Consider the following 16,944-nt stretch of genomic DNA (forward strand, 5'->3'; position numbering starts at 1 on the left):
AAGAAAAAGAAATTTACCTAATCGAAGCAACAAGATAATCCATTAGTTGTCCAAACTCGAACAATCCGCGACAACGGCGCCAAAAACTTGGTGCACGAATCCCCACACTTTGTTAGCTGAACCAGCAAGTGCACTGGATCGTCCAAGTAATACCTGAGCGAGTTAGGGTTGATCCCACCAGGATTGTGGTTTGAAGCAAGCTATGGTTATCTTGCAGGTCTTAGTCAGGCGGATAGAAGAGTTATTGGTTTGAATTTGGTTAAAATCATAAAAGGAATAAAAAGTGTATAAAATACTTTGTAAATTGAATTATAGTTAGGGATAAGAATGTGGTTAAGGCTTGGAGTTGCTTTGTCCTTCTAGATTAACCCCGGTATTGCTATCGTCTTTAATTGTGAATGATTTCTTCTCTGGCAAACTGTATGTGATTGACGCTGGTTTGAGTAGCCGCCAATACTCCTTCAGATCTGAACCTCAGGGTTAGTGTGGATCCATTCTGATTGAGGGTGAAGTTCCTGCAGTTCATTCTCTTTGGTGATCCTACTCAAAACACCACAGACAAGATCGAATCTTCCGGATCAGAGGATGCTGCGCCTTGGTTCTAGCCTCTACCACAGAGACCCTAATCTCCCCATACCTCGGCTGAACTGTGTCTCGATAAGTCCCCAACGAAGTCATGGATTAGCCGTCTAAGAGATGTATAATCAAGCTGGCGGTTCAATGATTTCCACTGAAGTATTCACACGAACCCAAGAAGAACGCGGGTGTTTCTCAAGCATGTGGTCTTAGTATGAAGAACGAAGATGATTGTCACGAGTCATCCCATTCATCATGTTGAAGAATGAATATACATCATAGAATTAAATCAAACACGGATTGAAGAGAAACAGTAATACTTTTATTAATTCATAGAACTCAGCAGGGCTCCTCCCCTCATCCTAGGAGGTTTAGAAACTCATACTGATAGGAAATACAATGATGAACGAAAATAAGTTGTAGTCCTCTGATTATGTAAAATATCACTTAAATACTAAACAAATGACTAAGGATTACATAAGAAGGGTAAAACAGTATTTTAGTGCTAATAAAATCCACTTCTGGGGCCCACTTGGTGAGTGTTTGGGCTGAGCTTTGATGAGATCCACATGCTAGGAGGCCTCTAAGGTGTTGAACGCTAGCTAGGGGGTCCTCTTTGGGTGTTTGGACGCTGGTCTCTTCTCCTTGGGCACTGGACGCCTGAAAGGGGGTTAGGAGGCTGGCGTTGGACGCCAGTTTTGGGCCTTCTATTCTGAAGTAAAGTATAGACTATTAAACATTGCTGGAAAGCTCTGGAAGTCAGCTTTCCATAGCCGTTGAGAATGCTCTATTTGATCTTCTGTAGCTCCAGAAAATCTCTTCCGAGTGCAAGGAGGTCAGATCCGGACAGCATCTGCAGTGCTTTCTCTGTTTCTAAATCAAACTTTTGCTCCAGCTCCTTAATTTCAAACAGAAAATGCCTGAAATTGCACAAAAACATAAAAACTCATAGTAGAATCTAAAAATGTGAATTTAACACTAAAACATATGAAAACTTAATAAAAACTAAACAAAACATGTTCAAAACTATATGAAAATGATGCCAAAAAGCGTATAAAATATCCACTCATCACATACCATGAATTTAAAACCAGCACAAATTTGATTGAATCAGGAATGTTTATGTTGCATTTAGGTAAGCAGTTAACATAAAATAAAACACTCCACTTGCACTAAGTATAAACATCTAAATTATATGGAAATAACCGTCTATTATCAATGTTTCAACATACGTTGCTTACCTTATTAGATTTCTCACCCTCGACGACAAAATGTTTGGGAATGTTTTCATGTGGGTTTGATGAATTGTCATTACCGATAGAAGATGGAACACGACACAACGGTTCAACGAAATTGCACTCTATTTACGAACTTCCACGCGATGAAAGACGTATCAAAGGAAACACACTTGTGGCTCTTTTATCTTGCGTCGTCAACGTCGGGAGGAAGGTACATGCTGGCTGCGGTGCCGCGAGTATGACCCACACGATCAGAACGTGCGGACGTCAGCGTCAGTCGAAACTCTCCGGATGAGAAACGAGACGAAAGGGAGAGAAAGAGGTAACACCATATAGAGAGAGTCTTCATTTTTGTGTTTGTATAACTGACGACAATCCTAATTTGTTTCAAATTTTAAATTAACAACTATTTAAAATTAATTAATTGACTATAATTTGACTTTAATTTTAATTTAATTCCCATTATACACATTGTACACCATATACATTGGCTCCTTATACTTTCTCTTTTATATTTCAAGTTAAACATGGGTATTATGAGAATTAATTTAAAAATTGGCCACTTCTAATCTAATTTGTAAACATAAAAATTAAAATTGTAAAATAAATTAAAATTATTTATTTTTATTTGTTTCAAACTATAACAAAAAATAATTCCATTTTTAAATGAATTCCGATTCTTGTAGTTCCAAACATTCTCTACTAACCAGTCAAGAGTGAAGAAGATGAAAGATAGTTAAGAGAGATATGGAGGTGGGAATGCTTCCAATATCAGCTTCGAAGAGAGGGAAGCTCTTGGCAGCTGGCTACACTTCACTCCATTCCATTTCCCGTGCTTCCGCTTCACAACTTGCCACAGTGCTTTGGACCCATCAATTGGGAATAGTAATACTTCTGACCTCTATGGTATGTGATGATTCTGATTTTCTCATAAATGGCTACTTTTCATTTTCAGAAACTCTTGAGCATTTTTTATCAATTTGGGCCAGGATTTAGTCAGTATAAGTATCAAATTATCTTCAACAAATAAATTTTACTGATTTATTTATGCAAACTTTGATAAATGTGGGTGCAAATTATGTTGACTTATGTTTAAACTTGGTTAAATATTAATATAAACCATGTGCTTTATCTGTAAAAATATTGTAAATATAGGTGGAAACTTTTGCCAGTGAAATACTGGTCCAAATTAATAATATTTGCTGGCCATATAGCATTGCTATTTCATATTTGTTTTTCTCTTTTTTCTAATTTTTAACTTAGCAATTGTTTAGTTTTGGCTTGATATCAAAATTTTGGGATTTTTTTTTTCTGGTATTTTTATATGTAATAATTGTGTTCGGTTATGAACTTCAAATGAGTACACCATTATTTCATAGTGGTGAAGTAACAAGGAAATTAGGATTGATTTAATCTGACTTCTATATAAAGTATTTAAATATTTTTTGTTTAAATAAATAATAACATATACTATTTATAAATTTATGTCAAGAATACATATTAAGAATAAGGCCGGATATGTTGACACGTGATGATATCTAGGTGTGTTCAAACGTATCCGAAATTTTTTTTTTTATTTTTTAGTAAGACACAACTGAATACGGCAGACATACGTGTCGGACAAGTGTCCATACATGTCAGTGTCTGACATGTTTTCAACACATGACACATGGATACGCAACTCAACGAAGTATTCATACTTCATAGTTCATATGTTTTTATTTTTCAAATTAAACATGGTTATTACGAGAATTAATTTAAAAATTGGCCACTTTTAATCTAATTTGTAAACATAAAAATTAAAATTGTGAAATAAATTAAAATTATTTATTTTTATTTGTTTCAAACTATAACAAAAATAATTCCATTTTTAAATGAATTCCGATTCTTGTAGTTCCAAACATTCTCTACTAAGTACTAACCAGTCAAGAGTGAAGAAGATGAAAGATAGTTAAGAGAGATATGGAGGTGGGAATGCTTCCAATATCAGCTTCGAAGAGAGGGAAGCTCTTGGCAGCTGGCTACACTTCACTCCATTCCATTTCCCGTGCTTCCGCTTCACAACTTGCCACAGTGCTTTGGACCCATCAATTGGGAATAGTAATACTTCTGACCTCTATGGTATGTGATGATTCTGATTTTCTCATAAATGGCTACTTTTCATTTTCAGAAACTCTTGAGCATTTTTTATCAATTTGGGCCAGGATTTAGTCAGTATAAGTATCAAATTATCTTCAACAAATAAATTTTACTGATTTATTTATGCAAACTTTGATAAATGTGGGTGCAAATTATGTTGACTTATGTTTAAACTTGGTTAAATATTAATATAAACCATGTGCTTTATCTGTAAAAATATTGTAAATATAGGTGGAAACTTTTGCCAGTGAAATACTGGTCCAAATTAATAATATTTGCTGGCCATATAGCATTGCTATTTCATATTTGTTTTTCTCTTTTTTCTAATTTTTAACTTAGCAATTGTTTAGTTTTGGCTTGATATCAAAATTTTGAGTTTTTTTTATGGTATTGTTATATGTAATAGTTGTGTTCGGTTACGAACGTGAAATGAGTACACCATTATTTCATAGTGGTGAAGTAACAAGAAAATTAGGATTGATTTAATCTGACTTCGGTGCATTTTGTGAGGCGGACTAAATCCTTTTGTTGGGGGCATGATGTACCAATCTTTTGTGGGTTTAAAATGGTGGTTTACTCTAAGGAATAGAGTGGATACTGTTAATTTATGTTAAAAAAGTAATCGTCCAAACAGAATGAGGATAGGGAAAGCTCTCTTCAATTGTTTTTGGTGCTGTACTATTGAAAACTGGAACTACCGTGCCATAGAAGTTTCAGGTTATGTGATCAAAGCTTTTGGAAGCTTGTATTATGTTATAGATGCTATGACTGAATCTATACCAAGTAATTAATAGCTAGGTAGTTGACTCTCCTAAACCATTAGTTTAATCTTCGTCAAAAGAAACTGTCCGCGCAATGAGTATGTGAACATTACTGGCTGATGGAGAAGTTGAAACTTGAAAAGCTGTTAGGAGGCTATGCTTATGAGTTATTTGACATTCTATTTCTTTATAAAATATTACGGTTACGAGGTTATGTGAGTATGTGACTTTCCCTTACTATTAGAATGCTTATATTTTGTTTTGTGTGTTACGTGAATTCAATTTGCTTTAGGATTCTACTGTGCATGATTGTCCAAAGAATTTCATATAATCCTTCCTTTTTGTGTTGCTTTTTATTCATTTGGTGTTTTGTGTCATGTAAGGTGGTCAGACTGCGTGGACTATGCTCAATGACGAAAAGTTTAGTACTCGCATTATGACATCTTGTGTGGATCTAGATAACATCCTTGGTGGAGGGATTACCTGCAAAGAAGTTACTGAATTAGGTTAGCGACTGCTTTGGATTCTCCTAATATGATGAAATTGTTTATGATTTCTAATTAAATTGTATGTTCTTTAACTTGTTTATGAGCATGAATGTTACAACCTTTTTCTTATTTCCTTCTTCCTTATCGCGGGTTGCAATATAATTCTGTGTTTATTTAATTAGGTGGAGTTCCTGGCATTGGTAAAACACAAATTGGGTATGCTTTGTCATCCCAATTTTTTGCCTCATATTCTTGTTTTCATTTCATCCTAAATTGTGAATTATTTTGGTTAATTTTAGTAATGAAATTTGGTTGTTTACATTTGCAGGATTCAACTTGCAGTAAATGTTCAGATTCCACTAGAGTATGGTGGTCTAGGTGGGAAGGCATATACATTGGTAAGAGCCTTAATCATATCTATAACTCATGCAACATTTGATTTATTAAGATCATTTATTGGAATTTTTTCACCTGTGTTATACTCAGACATAGAGGGAAGTTTTATGGTTGAACGTGTTTTACAAATTGCGGAAGCATGCATAGAAGACATGTCAGAATATAGCCACCACTTTCACAACAATGTTCAAGATTGCGAAGTCAAAATGCACCCTAATAGTATATTGGAAAATATATTCGATTTTCGCGTTTGCAGCTATACTGAACAAATTGCTTTGGTGAATTACTTAGATAAATTCATCGAAGAGCATAAAAATGTGAGTATATTTTATCCATTAATTGATAACTTTTATAAATGCATTTTGATGACAATTCTCAATTTTTATTTTAGCATTAGTCAGTCACATAGTATTTGCTGGATTCTAGACATGGACCTATAGAAGTAGCTTTTTGTTTTCTTTCCAATTGTTTTCAATTAATATTTGTTGTACATTTTTAAGAGTTCTATCATGATCAGTACTGATTATGCTATTCCAGGTAAAAATCATCATTATTGACAGTGTCACCTTCCATTTCCGCCAAGATTTCGATGACATGGCACTCAGGACTCGGTTATTGAATGAAATGGCTTTGAAGTTGATGAAACTTGCAAGAAAGTTCTGTTTGGCTGTAAGAAACTATTTTTATTCTTTTTGCCATAGGTGTTTTGTTTTGAACTTTATAATATGTGATTACAACCAAATCAAGTTGCTCTTATTACCTTGACTTCTTCATGCCCAATACTTGATGGCTTTCTCTCTGTTATCTTTTACTCTTCTTTACTTCTTTACTGTACAAGATGTCTCTGGTACGGGTTGAAGGATGGATCGAAAACCTGCGGGTCAAGGCAAAAATCGGGTCACGTGACTGGGGCGATGGGGGGAGGTACCTGCAAAGACACTCCGACGCTCAAGTCAGAATGGATCTGAGAGGTGTAAAGTGTGTGGAATTAGTGAATACCTGGAGGGACTTGGGTCCCCTATTTATAGGTGATGACGAGTATCTTATCTTATCTTATTTGGCTAAGATAAGGTAGACGTTTGAATTCGAAAGTTGGTTAGGAGCTCTGGAGGGCTGGTTTCGGGCCTTCTAGGAGAGAGGTGCGGGTCGGGCCCGGGAAGCCGGGTTTGGGTGTAGTCCCGGGTCTAGGATCCGTGGCTCGGATCCGTAACAGTTGCCCCCGCAGCGGGAGAGCGAGCAAGGTCGGTCTGTCGCTGGGAGATATTGTTTTTACCGTGGGCTAGGTCTTTAATTTTTCTCGAGTGGCCGTTTAGTTCTTTCGAGAGGAGGTCGGTGTCTCAGTTTTGTCTCCTGGAAGATTCGTCTGACCGTTTTAGTCTGACGTGACTCTTCCGTATCTGTTGCGCCCGTTGCGTTCTTCGAGGCGTGATTTATTAGTTTTCTTTTTCCAAGGGGGCATTTATTGTGAGGGGACGTTTTTCCTCTATTGCCCTTATGTTTGCTTTGCTTTCCAGGGGTATTTGCGTTATTTTATTTTTTCAAAACTGTTTTGGTTTTCTCTCTTCAGTTCCCTCGTTTGCTTCATTTCTCTATTGCTTTCTTCTCTGAAAGAGCATCTTTTTCTTTCCTTTCACATTCTGTGGCTTTGGTCGAGCTTCTGCCATAGCATTTTCTCTTTGGGGGTTTATTTCCTTGCATCATCAGGTTGGTATTCTTCTGTTTCTTTTTATTTCTTCTGTGATTTATACTTTGTCTTCCTTTGTATTTTGTTTTGTCTCTGCTTAGTGTAGTTTAGAATTGCTTTTCGGTGTATGATGGTATTGCATGGTGGTAGATAGTTCTGTTGGGGTAGTGGGTTTTGTAAGGGGGTGAGCGCCACCGTGTAATTGGTAGCGTATAGTGGTGTCTGTTTGGTTTCCTCCACCGTTTTCTGCCGCGAGGTTTGGCTGACGGTGGTGCTCGTCGCTATTTTAGGTATGGCTCGTCGAAGGACTGAGGGTGTGAGGGCTCCGGTGGCCCAGCGGGGGGTGTCCCCGATCTTTTCTCTTGAGTTACTAGTGATGTATAGGGGACGCCATCGCGGATGACGGAGGCGGACCTCCAGCAGCTCCGTGATCAAGGAGCTGTTTGTGGGGGTGGCGATGCCGAACGCCACTACGAGCTTTCTCTCCCTGGGGTTGACGAGAGGGTTTGCTATACCAATCTTGACTCCCCGACTGTACCGGATTGGATGTGGGTGTACGAGGCGATGTTCACCCGGCTCGGTGTTCGGCTTCCCTTTTCCCCGTTTGTTCAGCAGTTACTGAGCCGGTGTTCCGTGGCGCCGTCCCAGCTACATCCGAATAGCTGGGCGGCAATACGGTCTTTCGAGCTCGTTTGTGAGTTTCTGGAGCTTCCTGCCTCGGTAAACGTTTTCCTTTTCCTCTTCTTGTGTACCCTTTCGACCAAGGAGGGGAAGCACAAGAAGGGGTATATGTCTTTTAGGGCTCAGCCTCATCGTCGGGTCTTCGGGTTGTATGAAGATTCCTTCCACGGTTTTAAGAGTGGGTATTTTAAGGTCCGTCCCGCAAGGGGGCATCATCCTTTCTGGCTGACGTTGGAGGGTGAGCGGCGGTTTCCTACCTATTGGAACTTTAAGGCGGGGCCGTCGGTTTTTACTCGGGTCACGCAAGAGTTCTTGACTTCGGAGGAACGGGATGTCGCTCTTGTTCTATGGCAGTTGTTTGGGGAGCGTCCTCTTAATCCTCGGGATGTGATGGGTGACCCGGTTGCTTGTCGGTCATATGTCAGTGTGTGCCCTTTTTTTTTTGGAGGTTCCGAGTTTTGGTACTTATGCTTTTTATCGTTTGCAGTTGAGATGGCTGGAGGTTTGACAACTCTTGCCCGTTTGAAGGCTCAATTGTCTCAAGGCACTTCTTCTGGCGGCACTCCTTCCACTCCGGGCTCGCGACCTACTGATGGTACGAGAACCCTTTCTGAGGATCTCGTGTTGACTGAGGGTGGCACCGAGGGGTCGGGTCGGGGTGTGGATGCTGATGATGATGTTGTTGTGGTGTCGCTAGAGGGTACGCCTCGGAAACGGAAGAGGTCGGAGGATGTTGAGAGCGAGAATTTGGTGGAGGGGGAGGGCGAGGTTCCGTCAGTGATGGATCACCGTTTTGATGCTCCCACCTTTATTGACGAGTTCCTCATGCTGGGCATGGAAGATTTCTTTCGCGAGTGTGATGTGACTTTCCAGGCTAAGTCCCTTTATCGGTCTCTTCTTCGCTCCGCCGTGATTGTCCGGAAGGCCGAGCCTGTGATGGCTCAGGTGGGCCTTCTAGATAAGAAATTTCGTCAATCTCAGGCCGAGGTGGCGAGGTTGAAAGGGTTACTTGCTGATGCCGAGTCAGCGAGAGAGCGGGCGGTGAAGCTGTCCGAGGAGTCTGGCGCCGAGATCCTTCGCCTTTTTGAGGTTGAGCCTTCTCTTTTGTCTCAACTTGGAGAAGAGCGGAGGAAGGCTTCGGATGCTGAGTCTCGGTTGGCCGTGCTCTTGGCTGATGTTGGTACCTTGAAGGATGAGGTGGCCGGCTTGAAAGCGGAGGCCGTGGTTTTAAAAGAGGAAAAAGCTGTGTTGCTTGCCGATGTGAAGGAAGCTGTTGCTGCCACCGAGGAGACGATGAGGGCTCAAGCGGCGGTGTTGGCTCCGGGTGTGGATGTGTCCGTGATGGGAGCTTTTAAGGCCGTTCGTGATGGCCAGATTGTTGATCTTGAGTAGTTTGGTTGTAACTTTGCTATTTTTAGTTTGTTTTAAACTTTTTAATTTCGGATGTTTGGTTGGCCATCGGCCGTGTAACCGTGGATTCGTAGCTTTTTGGATTTCGGTGAATGACTTTTGTGCCGTTCGGGCCTCTTTTATGTATTCCATTTTTAAGCTGTTCTGTTTTCGTTTATTTGTTCCCTTTGTTTGGGATGAGAGGACTGTCGGGAGGTCAGTGCTTTGTGGATATCCGTATTTCGGGCCCCGGAGGTGATCGGTCCCTCGTTTGTGGCCGTGTATGCATTCCGTATTTGGGACATAAGAAGAATATAGAAAATAGCTTAATGGAATTTTATTGATGGTTGGGCCTCGTTAAAACCCTCCGTCTATGGCGGGAAAGAGTACCCGAAATTGACACTTAAAGCGAAGTTGAAAATTGTAAGGGGAAGTTAGGTAAGGAAAAACATAAAATAAGAGAAAAAAGGGGTGACCTAGGGAGGTTGGTTTAAGTGTAGTAGCGCCGTAAGTTGGCGGCGTTCCACGTCCTCGGGACTTCATTGCCGTTATGCCGTTCGAGTTTATATGCTCCCTTTCTGATTACAGCCTTGATTCTGTATGGTCCTTCCCAGTTGGGAGTGAGTTTCCCTTCTCTTGGGGTTGGGGGACCGATGTCGTTTCATCGTAGGACGAGGTCGTCGGTTGCGAATTCTCGTCGGACGACGCCATGGTTGTATCTTAAGCTGATTCTTTGTTTTAGGGCTAGCTCTTTGATATGAGCTATGCTTCTTTCTTCGTCAATGAGGTCGCGTTTTGCTTCCTCATCGTTACCTCCGACCGTTTTTCTGGGGCTTGGGTCTCCGAGCTCTACCGGAATGACCGCCTCCACACCGTATGTTAATCGGAAAGGTGTTTCTCCCGTGGTCGTTTGAGGTGTGGTTCGGTATGACCATAGGACCGATCCGAGTTCGTCGGCCCATAGTCCTTTGGCTTCGTTGAGTCGCTTCTTGAGTCCTTTGACGATTATTTTGTTCGCGGATTCCACTTGTCTGTTTGTTTGGGGGTATTCTACCGAGCTGAAACGGTGAGATACACGTAGCCCTTCTAAAAATTCTCTGAACTTTTTGTCAGCAAATTGGGTTCCGTTGTCCGAGATAACGATCTCGGGGATCCCGAATCGGGTGATGATCTGTCGCCAAAGGAATTTTCGGCATTGGGTTGCCGTTATGGAGGCCAGGGGTTTGGCTTCGATCCATTTGGTATAGTAGTCTATGGCGACGATGAGATACCTGAGTTGACCGGGTGCCGTAGGGAAGGGCCCGACGAGGTCGATCCCCCAAGTGCCGAATGTCCGTTCTGCCGATATGATGCTGAGCTGGTGAGGGGCGGCTTGGTGGATATTGGCGTGCCTTTGACATTTGTCGCAGTTTTTAACTATTTGTATGGAATTCCGGATAATCGTGGGCCAGAAGTAGCCTGCCCTGATGACTTTTTGGGCTAATGTTTTACCTCGGACGTGGTGGCCGCAGCAACCTTCGTGGATTTAGCGGAGTATGTACTCTGTGTCCCCGGGTTCGACGCATTTGAGCAGGGGTTGTGATAAACCCCGATTTCATGGTTTATCTTGTGCTTATTTTGGGGGATTTTATCAACTTTTCTCACATTTATTCAATGAAATAGCATGGTTTTGCAATTCTCCCTTGATTTGTGCTTAAATGTGAAAACATGCTTCTTAGGCCTTAAAATAGCTAAATTTAACTCACTTTAATTCCATTCGATGCCTTGATATGTTTGTTAAGTGATTTCATGTTCATAAGGCAAGTATTGAATGGAAGAAGTGAGGAGAAAAGCATGCAAGTGGGAGAACTCATGAAGAAATGAAGGAACCGTAAAGCTGTCAAGCCTGACCTCTTCGCACTCAAACGACCATAACTTGAGCTACAGAGGTCCAAATGAGGCGGTTCTAGTTGCGTTGTAAAGTTAACATCCGGGGTTTCGAAATGATATAAATTTTTTTATATGTTGCTTTGTGTTAAGGGGCGCGCACGCGCACTTTGCGCGCGCGTGCCGATGCTGTCCGTGGCCCACTTTTATGAAATCGCCCCCAGCGATTTTGCAGCTGATTTTGGGCCCAATCCAACCCATTTCTGATGCTATTGAACCCAAGGATTGAAGGGGGAATGAACCAAGTAGTCATAGTTTAGTTTTTCATCATGTTTTAGGGTAGAATTCTAGAGAGAGAAGCTCTCTCTTCTCTCTAGAATTTAGGGTAGTTTAGGTTTAATTTTCTTGAATCTCACTTTTAATTCTTGTTTTGATTTAGTTTTCTCTTTTAATTTCTTGTTGCTACATCTCTACTCTTCTAGTTTCTCTTGTTCATTTCCTTTATTTTGTTACTTTTATGTTGATGAACCCTTGTTGGATTTCCATTTTCTTTTAATACAATTTAATGTTTGATGTTCTTTTAATTGATGATTTGAATTGTTGATTTACTTTTCTTGCAATTGGTAGTTGATAGATTTTACTATTTCTTGTCATTTATTATGCTTTCCTTTTATACCTTCCAAGTGTTTGATAAAATGCTTGGTTGGTCTTTAGAGTAGATTTTGAGCATTCTTGGCTTGGAAAGAGTAATTAGGCAATCTTGAGTCATGAAAACCCAACTTATGTTGGTAATCTAGAGTTGTTAGCTAATATTGTTTCCATTGACGCTAATCTTTTGCTAATTAAATTAGTGAGTTGATTAGGACTTTTGGATTGAGATTAGCTAGTCTTATTAGACTTTCTCTCATGGAAGATAATATGATACCTTCTTCCAATGTTGGAGATGACGTAATAAGATAAATTCTTGTTTATTATTGTGGTATGATTGATTAGTCTTGTTTGACTTTCTCCCTATTTGTTGGAGTTGACTAAATAAGATGAATTAATCATTGCATGACTAGGATAGAAAGCCTATGATCTCAACACTTTCCATGAATGTCTCTCTTTATTACTTGCTTTCTTTAGTTACTTGTTTGAATTACTTTTCTTGCCATTTATTTTCTTGCCCAATTATCAACCAAACCTCCCTTTTAGCCCTTCATAGCCAATAATTGAGCACTTCATTGCAATTCCTCGTGAAACGACCTGGAGTCCAAAATACTCCGGTTATTTCTTATTTGGGGTCTGTTAATTGTGACAACTCAAATTTTTGATGTGGAAATTGTTTGATGGTTTGGAGCTATGCTTACAACGAAGTAATTCTTTCTATAAGAAGAAAATCTAGACCATTGAGCAAAACTTGTATCAAAATGGCACCGTTGCCGGGGAGTTGCAATGGTGTTATATTGTTGGCTATTGTGAATATTGTGAATATGTTTGTCTTTTGCTTGTTTGTTAGTTTTTGTTAGTTTTAGAACTTTGTTGCTTATTTTTGTTAGCTTTTGTTTTTATTTGCCACTATGAATTCTCACCCCTTTGGCTATGAGTTTGGCTCAAATTATGTTGTAAGAAATGAGAGCTGCAATGAGGATGTGCATCGAGGATGGAACAATCAAAGATGGGAGGTGCCTCAAGGGATTGATCAACCTTCTTGGCAACAACAACCTCCGGATTCTTATGGGTATAACTCTCATCCTAATGCATATCAATCTAATGGATGTGGTGACCCTTATTGTGATTGTCAACAACCACCACCACGTGCCTATGAACCACCCCCTCAACATGATTTTGAACCACCTTACTCACAAGTCCCCTACCACCAAACACCTCATTATGACCCTAATCCTTATCCACCATACCAACCACCTTATGAACCATATGAACCACACATGGAAACACCACCATTCCAACATAATTACTCTCAAGAACCACCTCAATATGCTCCATCTCCATACCCTTACCAAGATGAACCACCTTCCAATTATGAAACTTTCCTCCCAAATAATAAACCTTCTCTTCCACCATCACCTCCCGATGAAACCCCCACGCATGAATTGAGAGATCTTGAATCTCATATCTTAAGGCGACAAGAGGAGGATGAAAAGAAGTTTAAAGAGCTAGGAGCCAAGATGGCTATCCTAGTGGAAGCAGTTAGCAATATGGCCTCCTCCCAACTAAGCAATCAAGGAACTCCCATTAACAAATGTGGAGAAGAAACCAAGGAGCATAGTGAGGGAGTGAGTTTAGAGCTTCAAGGTGGAGAAGAAGAGTTGAAACAAGGATTGCCACAAGGGGAGGAACATGAGACAATTGAGCCGGAAGGAGTGGTTGAAGACCTAGGAGATGTTGGAAGTCCATGGGAATGTATCATTATAGAGCCCTCTTTCAAGAAGCTTGATATTGATGTTGAGGAGGGTGTACAACCTCCAAAGAATATTATGATTGAAACTTTGAAGAGGTTAATCAAGAGATGGATTCAATCATTGAGGAGTTCCTATCTACAATTGAATCCTCTCCCATTAGGCTTGAAATTGAGATCAAAGAAGAAGATGCACAACCTCTCATGCATTTGGTGAGCAATGAAAAAGAAATTGAAGTGGAAGCAAGCCACCAAGAGGAAGAGGTTGAAGTTGAGGAAAGTTGTAAAGAGGTGGAGATAGTCAAAGAAGAGCACAAGGGAATGAAACTTACAAGACCATTGGAGATGTCTCTTCCTAAGTCACCATCCAACATAACATTCAAGTGGGTAAAATCCTTATCTCTAATCTTTACTTTCTTACTTGAATATGGTTTGATTGAAAATGATGGTCAACTTAGAGCTCTTTGTGGAGTTAAGAGTAAGAGAGAGTTGTGTAGTGGTTAGAAACACCATTCTAAGTTCATGATGGTTGCATGCTCAAAGTTGAATGGCAATGGTTGGTGTAAAACCAAATGGCATGGGTCTAGGAGGTTGTTTGGAAGCTTCTTTGAGAATTCTAAGGTCATGCCACCCAATTGGAACCATGATGATCAATTTGAAGATGGGTGTGAAAACAAGATATGGGATCCCGGATCACAACATGAAGACCAATTTTGGGAGCTCATATCTTAGGAAGAACTTCCCCAAAGCTTGGTGAAGATAGTTGGAAATTCTGACAACCAGTTGAGGAGCAAGCATTCCTGGAAGTTCAAGGATGAGTATAAGCACAAGCCACCTTAAGAGGAGCTCCCCATAAGTCCAACTTAAGGACAATAAACAAAAGTGCTAGGTGGGAGACACCCCACCATGGTAAACTCTTTTCATTTTTCTCTTTTGTAAATATTGGTAGAATAGGTTTGATTTCATGTTTTATTTTGTTTGTTGAGTTTATTTGGTAGTATAAGATGTTAAATAAGGTTTTAGGGTGTTTGGGTAGCTGTTTGGAGGTTTAGAATGCTTGGTTTGGTGCAAGAACTTGGAAAAATTTTGAAAAACAGAGCACCAACCCGCGCGTGCGCGCACCTGGCGCGTACGCGCGCCTCAAGCATTTTCGATCATCCACGCGGACGCGCCATATGCGCGGACGCGTGGATGCAAAAACCTCACCCCTCCATACATTGACCCGAGAGTTGTGCCTACACTGTGCCAGCACGATGCCTGGAGCACAAACCACCCGCGCATGCGCGCACCTGGCGCGTACGCGCCGTTGATGTTAGTCACGCAATGCGCGCGGACGCACGCTGTGCGCGTGCGCACCGATAGCGCTACCTGCCCTCTCAGCCAAAAAAAACCAGAGAGTTATGCCAAGTTTGTGCCTATTCTACGCCTGCAACCCACGCGTGCGCGCACCTGGCACGTACGCGTCCTTTAGCCAAACTGCGCATCGACACGGAAGCGTGCATGACGCGTCCGCGCAGGTCAAAAAAAAAATTTTCTTTTCTTCCATTTTCTTTTATTGCATTTGCTTATTTTCATTTATTGCATTTTAATTTTGTTTTTATAGCTTGTTCATATTTTCTTTTCTAAGTTCTTGTTTTAATAATGGTGTTGGATTCTTATATTCAATTGTTGAGGATTTCTTGGTTAATCTCGGTGCTTTGTGACTTGTTTGACATTAATTGTAATATTTGCTCTACACACAAGATTAGTGCTTTAGTCCTTCCTAACTCATGATTCCTTGTTTTTATACCTCATCATCATTGAGTTAGGATGGGACCAAATGCTCTCATGCTTATCACTAACCTTGTTTGTGTTAATTGTTGTTTGAACTTGATGCTCGACATGCTCTTCATGTTATTCACTTATGCTTTGACTTTCCTCTTGCATCAAGTATTAGTTAATATGCCTTTGCTTGAATTGTTTTCTCACTTACATGCGTAGCTAACATGTAGTGAGAACCTTACTCTTATTTGGCATGCGCCCCGCCTATGTTCTAATTGCTTTTATATCTTTGTTGTAGGCTTACTTGTCTTTCTTTTTCTCTCCTTTTAGGTTGGCCACCAAGAAGGAAAGGAATAAGGAAGCTTCTAAATGAGGCAACAAACAAGTTCACCCGCACAACCTTTTGAAGAAGCTCATCAATTCTAGCAACCCGTCCACCTTGCTATTCTTTGCATGCACCAAGGACGGTGCAAATTTCTAAGTGTGGGGAGGTCGTCCGACCGACCTCCATGGGTAACAACTTCCTTTTTCAACACCAAATTCTTAATTTTTGTCTTTGTTAGTTAGTTATTGCATTGCATGATAGGTTGCATGCTAGTTAGAATTTGTACATATTTTACCACTTCTTTTTATGTTAGGACTACTTGGTTAGGGTGATGATTTCTTTTCCAAGAAAATGGTTTTTAGGGCACCCTACCAATTTGAAAAAAAAAAATTTGTGACAAACTTGCTTGAAGAATGTATTTTGGAACATGGTTTTTGAGCTAAGAACACAAGCATGTGAGTTTTGAGCCTAATTGTGTGGTTACATTTTATAACCACTTATTTTCATTCTTGTGTGCATTATTCTCTTTCTATGATTGTAATCTTTGATTTGTTTGATTCTTTATGTCCATTATTCCATGTATACATGCATTTATATGATTGAGGCCATCATTTTATTTAGCTCAATTACCCAAATAGCCTACCTTTCATCAACCATTGTTAGCCAACTTTGAGCCTATTTAATTCTTTTTGTTTTTAATTGTAGCACATCACTACCCCTAAGTGAAAAACAATAAATATCCCTTAATTTGGATCTTTGATTAACTTAGGCTAGTGAGGGTGTGTATCATTTGGGTATGGGAAACTAGGGACATTGGTTGAGAGAAAAGTGTGTTTTTGTATTTTTGTTGAAGATTTTTGGGAATTGGGTACATGCTTATGCATTAAATATGTAAAACCATATGCATTGACATGTTTGTATATATTCTTCTAAAAAAATGGAAAAAGAAAAAAAAGAGAAAAAGAAATAAAAAGAGGACAAAAATGCCCCAAAGTAAAGTTCAATAAAAATCAATGCGTATGGAATGTTAATTAAAGAGAATGCATGAGTATGTGAAAAAGTGGGAATCATGGGTAGCTGGTTTGTATTAGAATTGCATAGGTTATTGTATGTGTTTGTTGAGAGCTTAGGTTAATCAAAGATTCAAATTTCAAGCTCACTTGACCATATGCATCCTTACCTTCACCCTAGCCCCATTACAACCTATGAATAAGTCCTCATGATGAATGTATGTATGCATTG

The 16,944-nt window shown here is 40.0% G+C and overlaps 1 pseudogene; it reads left to right on the plus strand.

The window, feature by feature from the left end:
* LOC107608073 overlaps nucleotides 2,555-16,944 on the plus strand; it is a 45,629-nt pseudogene continuing 31,239 nt past the window's right edge.

This window comes from Arachis ipaensis, chromosome B07 (genome assembly GCF_000816755.2).
Source record: "Arachis ipaensis cultivar K30076 chromosome B07, Araip1.1, whole genome shotgun sequence".
In the NCBI taxonomy this organism is placed as follows: domain Eukaryota; kingdom Viridiplantae; phylum Streptophyta; class Magnoliopsida; order Fabales; family Fabaceae; genus Arachis; species Arachis ipaensis.